This window comes from Periplaneta americana, chromosome 7 (assembly GCF_040183065.1).
Source record: "Periplaneta americana isolate PAMFEO1 chromosome 7, P.americana_PAMFEO1_priV1, whole genome shotgun sequence".
Taxonomy (NCBI): domain Eukaryota; kingdom Metazoa; phylum Arthropoda; class Insecta; order Blattodea; family Blattidae; genus Periplaneta; species Periplaneta americana.
In genome coordinates, this window is record NC_091123.1 from 150,751,365 (window position 1) to 150,772,203 (window position 20,839).

The window sequence follows — 20,839 nt, forward strand, 5'->3', positions numbered from 1 at the left end:
AGTACAGTTTTCGTAAAATAGAAACAGTCCAAACAAAATCTGGAGAATGGTAACTCCATACGGAAATCTGGTTTGGAATCTCTTACTTGAGCACATTTGATTTAGTTTCACAGTTAACCCCTGCCCCAGAAAAGAAATATTTATTTTATGAATATTATTACAATGTTGATATTTTGTTTCCTTTTTTTTATCATAAGAAAGCAACTGAAAATCCATTTTCAGTCATCGTAATTTACATTTTCTAGTACTTGTATGTAGTACGTAACACAGTTCTGGTATTAACAAATTTCCATGTTTTTCATACTAAGTCATACAGTAAGTCCACTGCTATGGAGTATCAGTATGTCTGAATGTGAAATGAGCGGGCCCAGGTTCAAATCCTCTTTGAGACAAGTTACCTACTTGGGGGTTTTTTTCCTGGTTTTCCTCAACCAATTAAAGCAGAATTGCTGGATAACTTTCGGATTTGTACGTTGGACTCATTTCGCCATAATTTATTCCCATATTATTATTATTATTATTATTATTATTATTATTATTACTACCATAGACCGTGTTAAGTTCACAGTGCAGCATGCTATATATGTATAGGAACGTGACCATTCGGTGGCAAATATTCACAGAACAGGAGTGGTAAGCACAATAAGCCTAAGGCTGCGGTGCAAGCCTTCGGGCCTTTCCGTTAAAGTGAGGAAAAAAGCGTATAGTCAGAGCCACCTGCAGTTTTGGTACAGTACGGTTTAAAACGACAATGCAAATTTCAGCATTATTTTAGTGTACGGTATTAGAATAGTTCATTTAGTTCAGAGTTTAATGATATATTGAAACTGAATGGAAATGACGTAACTATGAGCGGAATACTGTTATTTTTATCCATTTCTATTTGAATTGGAACTTTTTCTTTTGCAAGGTATGACACAGTATGACAGCATGCTCACGATGTAAACATGATTACGTCATGTTTAAACCATGTTTGTATGTTTGTGCCATCTAGCGACAGTGAAAACAACTTGACGCGGATGAGTACATTGGTAAATCCCTTACTGAAAATAGTTCGTATAAGCTTCAAAAACTTTTAAGTCATATCTTTATTTGTAGTTTAAATTTATAGCTAATTAAATTTGTATACTGCTTTTCATTAAAATGTATATGTATGGTGCAATTTAATGCAATTTTAAAATTATGTGAGAACACTTCGGTAGTTAGTATTTTAATGGCGATCGAACTACTTTCAAATGCGTCAGTGCGTCTGTTGATACTGTGCCCAACCCATTGCAGGAGAAATTGTGATTGTTGTTTTATGTTGTTTAGGTGTCTTCATGGATATTCTGACAGTCTTGTAAGGTAATAACAGTCTATTCTTTTCCAATTCTTTATTAGTTTAAGAAAGTTAGCAATTGTTTGTTCAATCATCCTATCCGTGAAAGGAAAACATGTTTCAGTTAACTATGACAAATGGGCTACCGTGTGATAACCTAATATGAATTTGAACTGGTATGTTCAGATATGTGAAACAAAATTAAAGACGACATTAAAAATTAACTGTAGAAGCAAGATCAATATTTTAAGATGTAGGTAATGTATAGCCCTATTACCAAATTTTATTTAATTTGGATAGCATTTCAAATTTTGCAATTTAATTAGTAGGCCTAGTAGCCTATTCCTAAGTTCAGTTTGTTTTGCAAATTTATTTGCAATTACTCTTTTGTGAACAGAAGCAAACATAAATGTAATATTACCGGCTATATTAAATTTTCAGAATAACCCGTATTATACCGAAATAATATTTACGTTATCTTCTCTTTGTCCTGAACCTGTCACCCTGACATTGTACGGTCGAAAGTATGTTTAGTGGATATGATTTGTGACAGGTTCAGAATAGGGTGTCCCTCATAATATGCTGTTTTTTTTTTTTTTTTTCGGGTTAATACACGTGTGAAATAATGGCTACAGCTCTCTTCAGGCGAATATTAATACCCGGTACATGATTTTATGAACTTGGAACTTTTGATCAGTCACAATGTATTAAAAGTAAATAATCTCACATAAGTTTTTATTATCATAGACTATAGGAGTGGCAATAGCTTCGTGTTACAAATGTAATTTGCAAATATAGGCCTACGTACTCTTTACTGTATGTACAGTAGTGAAGGCTCTATGAAATATATTGTTTCTCATTGTGTAAGAAGACAATGATCAATAAAAGAACTTACAAGAATAAGCGATGTAAACTGAATGCTCCTTCGAGTGCAACTTTCTTTTAAAATTTATAACATTTACTTCTGACCGTTCAGAGTTGAACGTCATTTGGATCCTAGTAATTTCATGCACTAAATGTTGTAATTTCGATGGTGATATGTTTTGTTACCGCATAATTGGTTAGCTACTTGCGAGGAAGCAATTTCTGGTATATAAAGCACATTTCTTATATTAGCCTACCACACAATTTATGTAGTCATTGTTGTGGGTATTGTGGGAAATGACAAAAAGGTAGGTCTATATTTAAAAGTAAATAACGATTCTGTGTGTTTTTGTTAATTAAAAAAAATCTGGTTTTGCAAAATGGCACTTGATACCTACAGGACTCAGTATAAAACAAATATTGAAGTTCTACGTTATCACAAAGCTCTCGAGCTTAACATTACATTGGTTTTTGTTCGTTCATTCATTCATAGTTGCGTTCGTAGTTTTGTGCCCAAGGGCACTGCAAACCCAGCATTCTTCAACGTTTCCTCTTTTCTGCCGTCCACTTAGTCTCCATGTACGATCTATATAGGTCTAATTATCTTAATTCTGTCTATCTTCTGATATTTTCTTCTGCCCCGAACTTTTCTCGCATTCACCATTCCTTCCAGTGCATCCCCCGGTAGGCAGCTAATGACCCAGCCAATTTCTTTTTTTTCTTCCTGATCAGTTTCAGCATTATTCATTCTTCACCCACTCTTCTAGCCCAGCTTGATTTTTTATTTTGTCTGTCCATTTCGCACGCTCCATTCTTCTCCATATCCACATTTTAAATTCTTCTAGTTGTTTCGCTTTACTTCGTTGTAATGTTAATGTTTCTGCCCATTACCACACACTACAGTAAGCACTTCACTAGTCTCTTCCTGCCTTAGTTCTTTTTTCAGATGGCCGCAGAATGTGGCCCTTTTTCTGTTAAAAGCTTTCTTTGCCATTGCTACCGGTATCCTGCTTTCGACAACACTATCGTGTTATTGTTTCGTAAATAATAATAATAATAATAATAATAATAATAATGTTGAACTATAAAATTTACATTTTACTTTTTCATTACCCGAAGTATAAAGTACCGATAATCCAAGACGAACATAGTATAGACCAAAATGTTAATAGGCCTATGTTCAAGAAATGGAGTAACAGTAGCATGTCTGACTGAAACGAGCGGGTCTTGGGTTCAAATCCTGGCTGAGGTTTTTTCCGGGATTTCCCCTCAACTCATTAAGAGCAAATGCTGGGTAACTTTCGACCCTGGACCATGGACTTATTTCTCTGGCATTATCACCTTAATTTATATTCAGATGCTAGATAATCATTGCAGTTGATAAAGCGTCGTAAAATAAATTAATTACCGGTAATTAAAAAAACCCAAAACCTGGCAGGCAACATTAGGCCAGGTAGAGAAAGATAGAGAAGAGTTCCTCGATTTCAAAGTTAAGTCCCTTGTGAACGTGTATCTATGCACGAGTGAACCACTGAAGCAAGGCCTACTCTATTTTAACACACCACTTTTGAATGCCGATTTATGTAAATACATGGAAAATATTAAAAGTGATTACATTACATCTGTATCAATTTCATGTACATTTGTTCAGAATTAATAAGAAGTTATGTATTCTTTTGAATGATAGTTCAAGAAAATTTGGCCAAATAAATAATCATTCATAACTTAGTTACGTAATACAGTAACTGAATTGTTGTGAAAAGCTTAAAACATACGAAAAGATATGTTAACTTCTTTATTTCATTCCTACAGTACTTTTTTTTTTTTTTTGGTCTAATGACGCGTCATTTACCCATATGAAGCCAGTTCAATTTACCGACAGATTGCTGCCCAGGGTGCACCATAGGGGTTAGTTTACGCTATATCCACGATGAGATGATGCATTTTTGTGATGCCGTAGGGGAACCGGAGCTACACCTATGTGTTACCTGGATCACGGACTAACCCAATACAAGTCATAAATCGGAGGTACGCCGAGGATAGAATCCAGGACCCTAAGATCATGAGTGTAGTGCTCTAGCCATTGGACCGCTATGTCGACGCATTCTTACAATTTTTATCAACTCAAATTATTGGCAGCATTGTTTTGTAACTACTATTGTTCTTCATGGGACATATTGGCTCATTAATTCATTCATCCATTGTAATCATATTATTCTTTTCAGAATCCGGTAAGAGGTGGGTATTTGTTTTGATATCGTAACATTTGCGATACAAATTTTGTCGCGCAGCTGTCTTCATCTAGCCTACAACAATCTAAAGAATGTAGAGTTCGATGTTAGCCCTTCAAAATCATTTACGTGTTAAAAGTTACATACAATAGTTCTAGTAGAATTTATATCCTCGTGTGCAATCTGTTTCCATTATCGGAAACAGACTTATAATCGCGAACTGACCTGACCTTATGTCAAGGGTAATTGAACAGACTTATTCATGCTGATAGGATAGTACACGGCATTGTTGTCGTTATTACCTTCGATTGTGACAGAGACTGATGAATGACAAGACTGAATACAGTTGCAAAGAATGGAAGTGGCAACAAGGTATTTGCACCAGAGAAAGGTTCCAGTACCCACATTAATCATTCATTTCCGGGCCGATAGTAATAAAATTGTGAGCGAAAATATTTGATAGAACTAAGAGTTGTCGGCGAAATTCTTTCAAGATTAATGCACTCGAGGTTATAAATTTTACTAATTGTTGGCATTTTGTAATAATTTGTGACATTTCTCAGCTTGTGAGACAAGTTCACTTGCGCCTGTATTTAGGAATTTCATTATTTTCAGAATAGTTTTGAAGACTTTTTTTTTTTAAGAGCATTAGTTGATAGCTATTAATGTTGAGTATTTACCGTATTTATTATTATGTGTAGGAAAGATTCCAACATAGGTATTGCCAAGATTTTTTTAGCTTCAAGAAGTGCTTAAAAATAAAAGTCAAAACCAAGATTTAGAAGTTGTTTGCGTTAGTTTAATTCGCAAGGAAACACATTAACATGCTTCTCTGTTATATTCAAAGGTAGTGTGAGAAGTAGGTTATATACTGTTAATTCAGAAACTGAAGAGAGCTTACCTCCCTTCACTCCTCCTTCCAAGCAGTAACTGGTTGAAAGAGCAGAGGTCTCCATGGTGTGATTAGGTTATGAATAAAAAAAGAATCGGCGAGGAAGGCTAGCAATAAAATATGACATCATTTGGTTACTTAATGAATTCATAGTAGAATGGCAAAAGTATTTCACTTGAGCATATGTGCATTAGTTGTAAATGGGTGCATTTGTACCGGTGAAGGCTTTATTTAATAAAACTAGTTTTGCTAGGTCAAGGGGAATGATTGCATTTGTGGTCAGCGATATACAACCTTTGTGATAATCCACAGTCTGATTTTTTCGAAGCATTCAGTATTTAAAGCCGAACATTTTTATATAGATGTTTCGTAAGTTTCGGTCCACTCGTTTCTGTTATAACATTTGTAAAAATAATTCTTAACTGAATGTTACTTAGTGCATGATAAAAGAAGTGTAGGCTTAGATTAGATTATTATTATTATTATTATTATTATTATTATTATTAGTAGTAGTAGTAGTAGTAGTAGTAGTAGTATTTTAATGACGCTTTCAACTACAGAGATTATTCAGCGGCGGAATTCTACATGGGCGGAAAGTAGCCGACAATTTTGCCTGGAGCTCTCAGGGGCAGGTTTCTTTTCCGTAACCAACGTAACGTTTATCTACAAATATTGTATTTTATTTCTGTCTGTCACCGACAGTTCAGCTTAAAATGGCTTATCTTTTATCTGTTAGTCCCCCTTGAGAAAAGGGGCACATGCTGGGGACTGTCCTCGCACATAGGCCGCTTGGGTGGACCCATTTTACTACCCGAAATGAAATAGTGTACACTTGATCAAAATGAAAGTGGGCGGCGTCTGAGAGACTAAGTTCGAATCGGGTATTTCCGTGGGCGCTCGGGACAGCCAGGCTTTGTTCAAAAGATTGCGTATATTCCTCTAGTAGTTATAATGGGGAACGCAACTATTAACCACAAATCTTCCGAGCAAATAACTCATATACGAGATTTAAAACAGATCGTTTAAACTGAATATTGTAACACAAATACTATATACTGTATAACAGGTTCTCAAGTGGAGTATGACCATTGCTCGTTACAATGCCATTCTGACAGCAGTGAAACTCTTATCATAGTTTGTAGAGTGATAGCTAACAGTTCATGAGGTTGAGAGTTAAAATCTTCGTGGAATTGCTAAACTTTTTTTTTGTTGCCTTTTAAATGCATCAGTGAAAATATAACAGGTTTTCGTCATTTTTTTTTATCCTTCGAATACCTTTCGCTTTATTATTTTTTTCGTCTTAATAGAAACTTTTGACGCTAGATGGGAGTAACACTAAAAACGACAACTGGGGGCTTTCATATTAAAATACTGTGTTAATTAGTATTAATTCCTGCTGCTTTGCACTCTAATGCCTAAGTAACGTTCAGTAAATATGTTGACGGTTAAATTATTGGCAATAATTAATTTGCAAGTTGTGCTACAGGGAATATGATTAGTGATTACTATACTAATCTAAAACTGTAATCATCAGGGCCTAAACGTAGTAATTGTAAACAAGAAGAAAAATCATCATTGTGATGGCAAAATATATTTTGATTTCCTGGAATTATAACCACAAGTTTTCACCAATTTTGTAAGTTCTGTAAGTAACATGAATTAACATACTTACTTACTGGCTTTTAAGGAACCCGGAGGTTCATTGCCGCCCTCACATAAGCCCGCCATTGGTCCCTATCCTGAGCAAGATTAATCCATTCTCTATCATCATATCCCACCTCCCTCAAATCCATTTTAATATTATCCTCCCATCTACGTCTCGGCCTCCCCAAAGGACTTTTTCCCTCCGGCCTTCCAACTAACACTCTATATGCATTTCTGGATTCACCCATACGTGCCACATGCCCTGCCCATCTCAAACGTCTGGATTCAATGTTCCTAATTATGTCAGGTGAAGAATACAATGCGTGCAGTTCTGTATTATGTAACTTTCTCCATTCTCCTGTAACTTCATCCCTCTTAGCCCCAAATATTTTCCTAAGAACCTTATTCTCAAACACCCTTAACCTATGTTCCTCTCTCAAAGTGAGAGTCCAAGTTTCACAACCATAAAGAACAACCGGTAATATAACTGTTTTATAAATTCTAACTTTCAGATTTTTTGCCAGCAGACTGGATGATAAAAGCTTCTCAACCGAATAACAGGCATTTCCCATATTTATTCTGTGTTTAATTTCCTCCCGAATATCATTTATATGTGTTACTGTTGCTCCAAGATATTTGAACTTCTCCACCTCTTCAAAAGATAAATTTCCAATTTGTAACATGAATTAACATAGGCAAAATTATTTGACTATATTACACTAAAAGGAGTTGTAAAAAATAAAAGAAAGGACAAAACAAATAATTCACTCCGGAGATTCGAACTCGAATTGTCTGCATAGAAGTTCAGTAGCTTAACCACTGCTCCACACCAAGCATGCTGTGGAGGTATTAGAATGCTGTGTTAATTATTTTATTAATCCCTGCTGGTTTACACTCTATTGTCTAAGGAACATTTAATAAATAATATGTTGACGGTTAAATAATTGACCATTTTTTTAGTTGGTTATTTAACGACACTATATCAACTACTAGGTTATTTAGCGTCGATGAGATTGGTGATAGCGAGATGGTATTTGGCGAGATGAGGCAGAGGATTCGCCATAGATTACCTGGCATTCACCTTACGGTTGGGGAAAACCTCGGAAAAAGCCAACCAGATAATCAGCCCAAGCGGGGATCGAACCCGCGCCCGAGCGCAACTTCAGACCGGCAGGCAAGCGCCTTAACTGACTGAGCCACGTCCCTGGCTTTGACAATAATTAATTTGCGAGTTGTGCTACAGGGAATATGATTATTATACCAATCTAAATCCGTGATCATCGGGACCTAAACGTAGTAACTGTAAACAAGAAGAAAACCATAATTCTGATGACAAACTATATCCTGATTTCCTGGAATTATAATCATAAATTTTCACCAATTTTTTAATTATCTGTGAGTAACATGAATTAACATAAGCAAAATTATTTGATTATATTACACTAAAAGGAGTTGTAAAAAATAAAAGGAAGGACAAAACAAAAAAATTCTCTACGGAGATTCGAAGCATGCTGTAGAGGTAGCCCAAATCAGCGCCTTGTATTATGGAGTTAACTAAAGCGGCGCACTTCGCACGGAGGTTTACGGTAGTGAACTGAGCGCTCATCCGAAGGGACTTAGAAAATTTTTTCGCTGCTCAAGAGACCGACCACTTTCATTTTGACCAAGTGTGCATGCTCTAAGACTCCCCGCGCTACAGATTCCCCTACGGGCCGGATCCGAACTCCCCTACAGAATCCTTTTACCTTTCCGCATAGACATTACCGTGTTCTCTCAATCCTGGTTTCTCGAGCTACCATGAGCCCAGGGGAGGAGGTCCCACTGTACATACCACGGGGTCCACGTTCGGTGGCGACCACAGCCGACTCTACATCGGAGCAAACCCGAAATATAGGAAATAAACGGAGATGATGAAAGAAGGGAAGTATAATTATGCTGGCGAAATGAGTCTGAGGTCCAATACTGAAAATTTACCGAGCAATTCTGCTTCAGCTGATTGAGGAAAAACCTCAACCAGGTAACCTGTTCCAACCACGATTTGAATCCGAGTCCTCTCGTTTCACGATCAGACATGCTAACCGTTACTAAACAGCGGTGCACAATGACTTATCTTGGTCGTGTATGACATGGAACCAATAGCTTTATTCCCCTATCAGAGGTAGGAGTTTACCGTTCTTTAACCCCGATCTCCGGCTGGCGACGCACGGATGGGGCTGGCCTAGGGACGAGGGTGGTTGCCTGCACGAAACCTGGGTACGCAGCGAACCTTAGTGTAGTCAGCCGGTGTGGGTTTGGGAATGCTTCTAGCTTGTTGGTTAGCACAGTATATCGTAACAGGTCGCAGTGCTGGGCCATAGTGCCTCCTCCTGTAAACCCTATTCCATCGTTCTTTAAAATTCATCGTCCTCGGTCGGCTTTGAACTCCTAAACCTCTGATTTTAACAGCGAGAATGATAATCGGAAAACCACCGAGAACATTTATAACTACAGTCACCACAACTACAGTACTTCTCACAGACTTATAAATTAAGTTTATCTTATTTCGATAAAGCGAAGTGTATATTTTCTCCCATTGGGACATCGTGATTCGTGAACCTGCGTTATTTTAAATGATAGATTTGCACTATGCCAACCCAAATATCTCTACTTATGATTGCCCAGCCTCGGTTCATAATCTCTATAGGAGTGAGAATACAGTAAAGTACACTATTCCATGAACTTTCAGTTGGCTTTATCAACTCGTTAAGTCCACACCTGTGGACTGACGGTTAACGCGTCTGCTCGCGAAACCAGATGGCCCGGGTTCGAATCCTGGTCGGGGCAAGTTATCTGGTTGAGGTTTTTCTCGGGGTTTTCCCCTCAACCCAATATGAGCAGATGCTGGGTAACTATCGGTGCTGGACCCCGGACTCATTTCACCGGCATTATTACAATTTCATTTAGACGCTAAATAACCTGAGATGTTGATATAGCGTCATAAAATAACCCACTAAAAATCAACTCAAAAACTAATTTTCTATGGGTAAAAGTAAGATCCGTTTCATGAAAATCGATAAACAGATAATCGTCTACCTATCATTTTGGCAGTTTTTTCTTTCATGAGGTTAAAAAAGCCATGCATCTTTCGAAGAAGCAAACATTATTATTGTACTACAAAGATTTGTTGTGTACGGTCAGATGCTACCAAGAACGTCTGCATATCAAACTCATTTGTTAGAAAAAAAAAAAATATATATATATATATATTATTGGTAGTAGTACAGAATCTTCAAATCAATGTTCATCCGTCAGTGTGTGGCCACGCGTGGCGGCTGGAAGCACTCTGTTTATCGACAGAGTCCGATGTTCAAAGTCCCTTAAGTCAAGCGCATAGATTGCTCTTGCAAATGACAGTAACCATCTACTTTGTCATAGAAGTTGTTGGGAATGATGTCCTTGTGCCGGCACATATTTCTCACATCTTTTAAGGAAATTTGCATTAACACGCATCACGCTTTAGTTCTTCTTTTCTTATGTCTTTCAGTTCTTCCAACGTATGAGAGTTGGTGATACATTTTTTATTGTTCAAGTTCCCCTGTAAATAGAAATCACATACAGTGAGATTTGGGGATCGTGCTGGGCATACTTATTGATGACATCTAACAAAATTTCCTCAATGCTAACGAGATATAACTGTATGCGCTATAGCGGAGTCTTGTTAAAAATGCTGTATACGTTCATTGCCAGATAATTCTTCTAGGAATAGTGTGATTATGTTATCCCTGTACCTGTGCGCATTGTTGGCATTTAAAAAAATATAGGGTAGTCCCGATGCACTGGAAGGAATGGTGAACGGGAGAAGAGTTCGGGGCAGAAGAAGATATCAGATGATAGACGACATTAAGATATATGGATCATATGCGGAGACAAAGAGGAAGGCAGAAAATAGGAAAGACTGGAGAATGCTGGGTTTGCAGTGAAAGACCTGCCCTTGGGCAGAAAATTGTGAATGAATGAATGAATGATAGTCCCTATAATTCTGTAAACATTCACTGCGCACCATACACCAATTTTTTGGCCATGCAATGACATTTCGTGTACAAGATCGGATTTTTCTGCACTCCAGTATCTTGTTTTGTGTCGCTACATGACCATGTAAATAAAACCATGCTTCATCCGTGAAAAAAAATTGAATATGGATCAATAGAGCCATTATTAACATCCGGCACACGGTTGCTGAAGTTTACTCCACTCACATTATCATGTGGCTGCTATTCCTGAACAAATAAAGTGATGGATGGTTATTTTTTATTATACACAATAATTTCTAGATCTTACACTGGATATTTTTGTAATACGTATTACGTATGCAATTTGTATTTATGGGGGAGCTTAAAAAAATAAAGTATATCGGAATAACTTGCATGCGTTGGAAGAACTGAAAGACAATATAAGAAAGGGAAGAGCAGAAATTTCAGAAGAATTACTAATACGTCAGTTTTCTTGTCAAAATGCCTGGGGATTTATTCTTGATGTTTGTGTAAGATGCCAGATAATATCTTTATAGCCCAGGTAGTGATCATTTGCCCACTCTCCAGAAATTGCACTAACAATGGACTTCGTAAATAATAAGAATGAACAAAATCCATCTAGTATTTTAGATGAAATCGTTGAACATACGTTACATGTTCGTAACAACTTCATACTTCATACAGTGTCATAATATCTTCTCTTTATGCCTGGTTATGATAGAATAATAAACGCATAAAAGAGAGCTCAGCACACACTGCATCATGCATTCTAGCCTCTGACGCTATTACGACATGCATAGATGGCGAGTAGTAATTGATACGTTGGGAAGTCACCTGATAATGACAGGTTTATGAAGGTTTATTTTTAAGGCTTTGATAGTTCTTACGGAGTGTATCCTTTGAGCTGTATAATTTTGTACAACTTTATTAGTGTCGCGTTTCCCGGTGGCATCCTTTCCTTGTGACATCAAATAGGGAAATTATTCATGCGTTGTGTTATTTCTAAATCAGTACAACGTCACAAAATGTTGACATGGACGAGCTTCTCTTGTGAACATACCGTGAATCGCGATAGACGAAGCCGTTTATTTCCTTTTACACGACATGCTCCAGTTTTTTCTTCTGCATAGCGTGAAAGAAGATGAGTAAAATATAGACATGTAACGAAAGTGTTTTATTCGACATGGATAATTTTGGATTGTTAATTAGTAGGTACTTCAGATATACGTAGCCTAATATTTTGAAACTCTGACATGTAATTTGTTTTTGAGAGTATTAAGAAACAGTCTTTCTGACTGTACTTGTATCAGTTTCGTAACAGTTCAGTTCTTTTATCGTGTTGCGAATGTCACTGTTTATGATTTATTTTATTTTACTATTATTCAAGAGACATTATAGGCCTGTAATCATTTATTATGCTCACAGGCAAGATAAACTCTTGTTTTTGGTTTGTCGAGGAAATGCATTTTTTTTTGTAAGTCAAGAAGTAAGGTATCTGAATCAGTTATAAACATTACGCCTATAAGAGGTATAGAAATGAAAATACAGAAAAATTGGACTCCCTGGCAATAATTCCGTACGTCGACTCCACCACGAAGCGAATTAGCAGATAGTTTGCCAAAGCCAACATAAAAACTATCTCTGTTCTACCAAATAAAATAAGCAACTTCCTAAAACCCGTGAAAGACAGCACATGACTCAAAATTCCATGCGAATTGGGGAGGTTTAGTCTGTATACCTAGGTCAGATAGGACGTAGTATTGAAACACGAAAATCAGATCATACATTAGATGATAAGTTTAAAGATACGATGGAAAGGTATGTCACAGATGACGTCACAAGGTAGTTGTAACAGTATATACAGCCCTTTTTTATTTTTTTAATTTACGATTTCATTATATATTTATAGAGTTCACGCTATTTAATTAAGTTATATCTTATTTAGTACTTACCATTCTTTTTAGTCATCATCCACTTCGACTATTCCTTCACTGCATAAGCTTTCGGAGTTACTTCTGCTTCCCATCCTTTGTAATAGCAGTCTCTCTTTTATACTCAGACTGCAATTCGAAAGCAAAATTCACCTTTGATGATCATTGTAACTTCTAACTTTCAATTGTTTTTCACAATTGACACAATTATTTGGTTCTTCCGATGGAAGTAACTTATCCTCGCCTTACAAGCAAAACATATTAAGCAAAAATATTACCTACGAGGAAAAGGCGTTTGGAAAGATCTTAACTTTCAGGATGGAATGAGAGTCTGCAAGCAAGTCACCATTCTCATCCTTGTTCACGTTTACGCTTGCCTGATATCCTTTCTTAAATTCTTTTATGCCCTTATAGGCCTATAAATCTTCAATGTTTCTATTCTTACTATTTGTTTCTACCTCATTCACTTTTTCCTTCAAGTTTTCCTTTAGTTTTTTCCCATTAAAAAAGTTATTTTGGCATAATAGTTGCATTTAGGAGCATTCTTCATGGCAGTAACCAGTAATCGGGAATATAATTCATTATTTGTGAGAGTGTAGATGTAGATATGCAAAAAGTGAGAAGAGAATAAAGAGGAGACAACTAAGGAAGAGAAAGATGGAAAAAAATGTTGACGTGAGAAGATAAGTATAGAAAGTAAAGAAAGGAAATAAAATAAAAATTTGAGTAGTAGCAGTGACGTCATCTCTTTCCTCATACTTTCCATTGTATCTTTAAAATAATTACCGATAAGAACAACTTCCTTACTACAGACTGACTATTGAGAACGCTTAATTAGAGGGGCTATAGAAATTCATATTTGTTCCAATACTTTAAATCGTGATAGTGGATTCATATTGAGCAGGCCTGGGCTTTAATGACTTTATTGAGTCACAGCAAACATCACTCAACTGCCCACTCCACCTTCCCTAGCTGAGACAGTAATGTTTTGGTGCGGTACGAGCAGGCAAGAAGATCAGTGACATGTTGTATCAGGGTATCATAGCTTTTACGAACTTCGGCTCTCGCTGGCCGCCTAAAATCCACCACTGATGCACAGATCCTTACTGCACTTTATAAGGCGGTGTAAACAAACAAAATATGAAAGGATGTTTCTTCGTCCCTTTAATTCTCCTCTTATGACCAGGACTGATATTGAGCAAGACATGGAAACCAATTTTACATATTTTTAAAACACAGAGGAGAAAAATCTAATATGTATTCCATATAATTACTTACATGCATAACCCTACACATTATTACTACTCGATATGTTCTCAGCTTAGTTAGCCAACTCCTTAGTCTTGATCGTTCACAAGCAGGTCTGTTTACATATCACTGCCTAGACGCCATATTGGCTACTGATTGGATCGCTCCCTCATTGCATCATGGGCAGTACTTCGACTGGATGCATGCTGGGTAATACTTTACAGATCATATTATGAACTATTTATTTTTGAAACACAATGATTGAATTTTTCTTCTTTGTTCTAACACAAATAATATTTAGTCTTATTAATTAATTTCGGTATTATTATTCTTTGATAAACAGAAATGAAGTATTATCATGACTCAGAGGGAAAAAAAAAAGAAACACATACGCCATCTTGGTTGCCTATTGCGTGATGGATAATACTACACAGATCATATTAAGTACTCTTTTTGTAACATAATTGCTTAGATATTTCTCCTCTGTGCTAATGAAATTAATATAATTAGTCCTGTTAACCCAGATTCAATTGTTTATAGTAATGTGTCATATATTCTTGTATTATATTATATGTTCATGTTTTTTTTTTCCGAATGTCTCATTTGATTTGAACAATTATAACAGCTTAGTTCACGAGTCTCGTCTTCGTAGCTACAATATTTTGTGGAGGCGCATGTAATATTTAAATTACACCAATAGCAACTAGCCAACGTTGTTTAAGCACGAATAGCTCGTGTTGTTTTGGGCGGCCAAAAGTCGCGACCTCCATGAACTAAGTCGCATAGTTTCCCATATAAAGAATAGTCTATTAGAACATTTGCTTAGTCGTCTGGATTAGTCTGGCATAACGAGCTGAACAGAGTAGGCGACGTCTCTGGTAATGGAATGGAATTTACGGGAGGGAAGCACTATGGCCTAGCACTGCGACCTGTTACGATCTATTGCACTAATCCTCAAGCTAGGCGGATTCCAAAACCCACATCGGCTGACTACACTAAGGTTCGCTGCGCACCCACTCGTCCCTATGAGCCGGTAATCAGGGAATAAGTATTTAATTATGACGAAATGGAGAAATGGTGACGGAATGACTTATATTCATAATCGTCCTCTGGAAGGCAGAGTATCGTAAGCACCATTTTGCTAACTTCACAGGAGAGACAGTTACGATACTTACCCAACACGGTGGTGAATACGCTAGTCAAAGTTCAAACAAATTATCAGAGAGAAAAAAATGTTGGGGCTCATGGAACTTTTATAGTCGATGCACAGTGCCGGGCAATTTATTCTAAGCGCCATAATTCATTTTCAGTAAAAGTGACGCTTATGATTCTTATGGGGAAAAACTGGAGAACCCCGAGAAAAACGTCAACTGCGATCTTCATCGCCACAAGTGTCACTATGGATTTTTCAATGAAACATCCCAGACTTGACCGGGACTCGAACCGCCTATATGACAGGCTGGGGGTCTGACCACTCAGCCACCGCTGGGGTCTCTTTGGTCTTAGTCTACTTTTGCTCTGATGATGGAACCTGTATGTAGTTCCGAAACAGACAAGTCATGTTCCAGAACACTTGTGCAATTATAAAAAAAAAATAGCTATTGTATATTGTAATCATTTAGCCAATAATACGGTACTTTTATATTTACGATTATTGATGTTCAGTGTTTATAATGTACTTCTCTAGTATTTCTTTGTGAAATAACCAGCAGTACTGTGAAATCATACCGTTGAAGAGGAAGCTGCAATATTGATTCCTAATATTGATATTTGCCGACGCATAATGAGGATGGAGGTTAAATACCGCCAGTTCTTTGGCTTGACTTGATTATAATGCACGTAAGTGGTTTTTGTGTTGATTCTTCTGGAGGCACTAGAACTTAGACGAAACTCATAACCTAAAAGGAAAAATAATTCAGTAAATATTTCATATATATTGCTCCCAGTTAATTGACTCTAAGATATTAATATGAACAAAATTATTCCTGATTGGAAGAAATCGCTGTACACGAACGGATAACATGTCCAAAAGCAAATTTTGGATTTCAGGTAATGCTGAAAAATGTTAAAAGAAAATTGAAATAGATATTTTCGGCTTCACAAAACTTTCTCTTCAAAAACTGATAAATAAGGACGTAAGAATCAAAGAATCCTTCTAAAAACGAATCTTTATCAAAGATGTACGAGTTAGAAGATGCTATGTTAGTAGGCTTCTTGTTACTAGGATTTATAATGCTCAGATTACGTTGTTTGGAAGTATGTTTTAAGTTTATATAAGATTTTAAAATGTAAATTAGGATTTTGTAAGTTGCTTATGAAGAAATAAAAGTTTGCAGGTTGCCGCTGAGGACTTTACAATATTGATAACAATCATTAATTTAATACTGCCACCGGACGCGTAGCATAGAGTAGACGGTAGCGCGTTTGCCTGCTGATCCGGAGTTTCTGTCAGGCGTAAGTTTGATTCCCGCACGGACTGATTACCTGGTTGTTTTTTTCAAGATTTCTCTCACTGTAAGGCAAATATCATGTAATCTCTGGCGAATTATCTGCCTCACTCTTCAAATACCATCTCGCTATCACAAATTCCATCGACGCTAAAAACGTAGTTGATATAGCGTCATTAAATAGCCGACTAAAATTCTTTTAATACTTCTTGAATGACACTGAGAATTTTTGCATTGAAATCTAAAAAGGAGTACATAAACTACGAACATTTCTTTTAGATCCTAGTCCCCAGTATGCCTTTTAGATTCTACTGGAGTATTTTACTTTGTCCACTGGAACTTGAATCGTGAAGCGCGATTGTAACGAGATGAACGATATAGAAATAAAATGGATTATGATCTGGGAGCATTTTTTTCAGCATAGTTGCACATTTTTCAAAATATGATTTGTTTGGAAGTATAAGGAATTTGATTGCTGGAAAATTATTTGTGGCTTTCTTATAGGAAGGCATAACATGCACATTCAGTCTCTCTTCGACAATAGCGTTGGCTGAGCTTATGTAACAAATTCCTTTGAAATATTAAATCGTGGTACAATGACTTTCTCATTCCCATCCTCTGCAAGGCCAACCACACATTGTTAAAAAAAGACCTGGGAACAGATATCACCTTTACACCTAAGGACATTCTGACCCGCACAGATGTTGAATAGACATGACATGTGATCTACTGAAGTAGCTGATGGTATCGTCATCATGAATAAGACACTTGTTGCAAACATTGTATTCTTCGCCAAAAATAAACTTTCATTGTTCTTATTTCTCTTTTTTGCAAAATTATGTCATTTGTATTATGTATTCTCATAAATGCCTTTTAAATTGGGAATTTAAATCTGATGTAAAAATAGAGTACTTATGTCTACGTGGCATATTTTAATCCTTTGGTCGTCCTGTCGAGGCTGGTTACTCGTAAACTGAACTTTTACAAGAGACAATTACAAAGGTGCTTCACAACGGTTCTTACATTGCCCTTCACAGAGCCCCATATTACGTGAGATGATCTTGATCAAGGTTTTGTTATACTGGTGTCACCTTCATTGAAAGGCTTGAGTAAATTTGATGCAGTATTTCTATGCATTATTCCATCTTCAGGTTTACAAATTTATTCGGCAGCGACCTGCGCATTTAAGCTATTTTTTTTTCAGCGATGATCGAGGTGCGTTTGAAACGTTCGTGGTCTGACACTTAAATTGCATTGAAAACGTGTCAACAAAGCTGCTATTGTTAGCGGCGATTTTACATTAGTTCAAGCACGAAAAATCATAATTTTCTGTTGACTTTATTTTGTGTAGTTCAATTTTGAAGTGAGTGCACCGAACAGATTGGCAAAAATTGACAATATAGAACATCGTGCTGTCATATTTTTCGTAAAAAAGGAAATGAGTCCAACAGGAATTAAAACAGACATGGATGCTACACTGGGGGAATCCGCTCCGTTGTTTTCGATTGTGAAAAAAATGGGGGCACTATTTAAACATGGTCGAGAGAGTGTGTAAGACGACCCCCGCAGTGGAGTCCAGTAACAGCAACAAGTGAAGAAATCATAGAAAAAATCCATGATATGATGTTGAATAACCGTCGACTGAAAGTGCTGGAAATTAGCGAGGTTATGCGTATCTCAGCTGAACGGGTGCGCCACATCTTAGTCGATGTGATACATTTTTGAACTCGTCTTAATGTGTGTAATCACTGTAACATGATTAAAGTTAAAGTATGTAGTGCTATTTGAAAAATTGATGACGTCACGTGTATCTTATATCATAATATAGTTACATGCACCAAATCTCCACACTCATGTTAGCCCCTCGTTCTAACACAACGCTCAAAAACAAAAATTCCAATACCTATCCTAACAACAAAGTTATAGGTGCACAAGATAAATGGGACACCTTGTATGCATACATCAACAAAAGTTTTACATCACCCCCATATTTCGTGTGGGTGTGTTGCTATTGTGACCATTCCTGAGCAGATAGGAAAGTCCTCACGTAAGTTGTATGTGAACACATTCACAGCTGTATGTACTGATAGAACGCCACACTAATGGGTTGTAGATTTCAGTTGGAGTACTGACAAAGAAGCATTAGAATCGTGTTTGGAACGGTGTAGTGAACTTCCATCATACCACGAATGAACTGTCGACCGTTGATCGGTTCCGCATAATCACGTTACGTGAAGAAGGCTTGTCAGCCAGGGAAGTTGCTCGACATGTGCACCGGAGTCAAGGTGATGTGGTGCGGACATGTAATCGGTTCCGATTGACAAGTAGTGTTGAAGACAGCCCGGACAGGCCGTCCACGTCGACAACTGCTGGTGATGATCGATATCTTCGACTGTTGGCTCGGAGCAACTGCGGGCTGAGTGCTTCGTGAGGCTGCAGGACGTCATGTGTCCCATCAACTGTTAGGAGAAGGTTACATTTTGCGAATCTGCATTCCTGACGACCATGGCGAGGACCACCTCGTACACCACAACACCATGCATACCGTTACAGATAGGCAAGAACTCATGCTGCCTGCACGCTCCAGGATAGGCGCAAGTACTGGTTACCGACGAATGTCGAACCTGTTTGACGATCGCAGACAACGTGTTTGTAGGCAACCCGGTAATTTCCCACGTCTCTAATAGTGTCCCACGTGTGCAACAAGTTGATGGCGGAGTGATGTTCTGGGGTGGCTTTACATGGGGTCACCGCACACCTCTCGTGGTTGTTGAGGGCAAACTAAACACTCTGCAGTACAGGGATAACATTCTGCAACAAATTGTGGAATCGTACCGCCAGTATTTTGGAGAGGATTTCATCTTAACGCCCGTGTCCATCGTGCAGTTTCCGTGAACACCTTCATCGTGCTGAGATCACCCGACTGGAGTTCCTTAGACATGAACCCGATTGAACATGCTTGGTATCGATTGAAACGAGCTGTTTCTGGACGTTCGGACCGACCACGTACTCTGCACGACTTACGCAGATTCGCCAATGAATAGGACAACTATGATCTCGGCTTGATGATCTAGTGGATAATATGCCATGACGAATTGCAGCCTGTATCACATGCCACCTCGTATTACCGTGTGTCAGGAATGATGTACAAAACTTCCCGTGATAAACAGATGATGTTTTCTTGTGCAGAAATGTTTTAATTTTTGGTTTGGTGATCTGGAACTATTACAAATGTATGTACCCTCATGCCTCAGGGCTAGTTGTCCGTGTTATGAACTATATAATACATGGGTGATGTATAGGTAAAAAGGTAAAGGTATCCCCGTCATATGCCATGAAGGCAGTTGGGGGGCATGGAGGTAGAGTCCCATGCTTTCCATGACCCCGGCACTAGAATGAGGTAGTGTGGTTGGCACCACGCTCTGAAAGGTTAAAAGTGATCTCGCCGCCGAATCGAAAGAATCCGATCGAAAGAGGAGAATTGGGAGGAAAATTTAAAAGGTACGCAAAACTCGTCCTTGCAAGGGGTTCGGGGCTGTAAGAAACTAAATATGTGACGCCCCGGGAAAGACCTGGTACTCAATTTTATAGGAGGCTGAGTGAACCTCGGGGCCGTTCTGAAAGTTTGGCAACGACAAAAAATCTCGTAATCACTCGGGATCAAACCCCGGACCTTCCAGTCCGTAGCCAGCTGTTCTACCAACTGAGCTATCCGGCCGCCACGTACAGGGATAAAATGAATGGGATTTATGAAGTTGAGAACGAGAGAAATCCAGAAAGAAAATCCTTAGACGCTGAAGATCGAACCAGAATTTACTTAATCGTAAGCCTTGTTGCTTTTGCACTAAGGTACCGGGTAGATTGTGTAAAGTTCCGTTAGCTTCCCACTTAATATACAAATTAGTAAGTGCCCGTCTATTCAAGACAGCATTCTGTAGTACAGTAGAATTTTACTGCGACTATTTACTTGGCGTTGAAGACAGCGTAGAGAGGAAGCAGTTCTAAATTGTTTGCAGATGAGATAATGTATCCTCGTTGAAAATAAAATGATAGAAGTCGGATTAAGGGTAGGATATTATTTTGCCGAGCGTTAGGATGTAATTTGAAGTGGGAATTCTCATTCCGAAATGTTTACCGTCGACATTTGTCTGCTTTGAAGTTGTAGGTTTTATGAATAATGACATAAATGTCGCGCCACCATGACCCGATGCAGTTGTAATCTTTGTACAGGGAGCGGGACAACGCCCAGTCTTT

At 37.7% G+C, this 20,839-nt stretch overlaps 1 protein-coding gene across 4 annotated transcripts in view; it reads left to right on the forward strand.

Moving 5' to 3' along the window:
* The first annotated feature begins 1,190 nt into the window (after positions 1-1,190).
* cora (erythrocyte membrane protein band 4.1 like coracle) overlaps positions 1,191-20,839 on the forward strand; it is a 230,775-nt gene continuing 211,126 nt past the window's right edge. For all 4 annotated transcript variants that reach the window (XM_069831604.1, XM_069831605.1, XM_069831607.1 and 1 more), the window contains exon 1: positions 1,191-1,344. The gene's annotated coding sequence lies outside the window, so the exon portion shown is untranslated. The remainder of the gene's footprint in view (positions 1,345-20,839) is intronic.